This window comes from Parus major, chromosome 1A, assembly GCF_001522545.3.
Source record: "Parus major isolate Abel chromosome 1A, Parus_major1.1, whole genome shotgun sequence".
Taxonomy (NCBI): domain Eukaryota; kingdom Metazoa; phylum Chordata; class Aves; order Passeriformes; family Paridae; genus Parus; species Parus major.
In genome coordinates, this window is record NC_031773.1 from 45,770,928 (window position 1) to 45,772,311 (window position 1,384).

The window sequence follows — 1,384 nt, forward strand, 5'->3', positions numbered from 1 at the left end:
CCTGCCGCAGCCCTTTCGGGGCAGGCACGGAGGCAACCCACACGAACCCAAAGGCTCTTTTAAGAGCCACTACATACACAATTAAAAGAGCTGTGGCACTTTAATGAACACATTTTTAGCTGTTGGAGGAGGGAGCCTTTATGTTCTGGCTACGTATCTACAATGATTCTTGAACTCTTAAAATTATTACTCTTACATCGAAGTAGCTGTTAAGTTTGATTTTCCTGATAGTTTGAGGTTAAGACAGTAAAATATGTGATGAGCTCTAGGATTTTTACCTATTTTGGAGTCAGTTAAATATTTTAAGTTTTTCTCCCGGGATAGCTGTGTCACAGGGATGTAAAATCCGTACTACTTGAGACTTTGCTTATCCCCTTTAATGTATTTTCACATTCCTTTATAGCCCTCACCTACTGTTCATGAAGCACACGTTACTGTCTGCAAAGTCTCGAGGATTAATGTAAATGAAATTTAGAACCTTACGGGGGTTTATAAAATAATTTTTAATATACAGGTCAGTATAATGAGACAGTAAAAAAAAAAAGCTGGCAACACCCATAAAGGCGCAGCAGGGACTAAGAAGTGATTTTATATTTATGCTATTTAGTTCTCAAGCCGTTAGCAAGTTGTTAAAGAGCTCAATTAATGAAATGAATTAATAATATTTTAAGGCATTTGTTTTAAAATTTATTTTTCAGATCGGGAAGACCTATAAAACAGTTAAAAAGAGAAAAAAGTATTTCCCTATAAATTCAAGAAGGCACCTTTGAAATACATGGCATTTTTCTGTGAGAGATATGAGAGGGGAGAGCCCACAGCTGAAACCGAGGGCAGAAAACACTAAACTTTTTAAATCCCTCTTTTCAGAAAGGACTGGCTGATTTACACTACATAGGAGGTGGATGGCACAAGGCAGGTGCCCTTTAAAGGCCGGGTAATTGAAGCAACTCTTACATAATAGGCAAAATGAAGGGTTATCAGAAAATTGAAGGGCTCAGTAGGGAAAACAATATGCAAGCCTAAAGAAATACAAATAGTATCTAAGTAGGGTCTTATATTTGTATGACTTAACTAAAGTTGTTTTCAGTATTTGGGATTAAACAGTCATTCCTAAGGTACAGAATACACTGAAAAAAAATTAAGTTGAAATAAAGAAATTAAAGCTCTTTTACTGAAAAAGTGGGTGGCTCTTAAAAGAGCCTTTGGGTTGTAAATATCAAACGAAGGACGCAGAAAGCGCCTACTTGGAGCTGGTGTACTTGGTGACAGCCTTGGTGCCCTCGGACACGGCGTGCTTGGCCAGCTCGCCGGGCAGCAGCAGCCGCACGGCCGTCTGGATCTCCCGCGACGTGATGGTGGAGCGCTTGTTGTAGTGCGCCAGGCG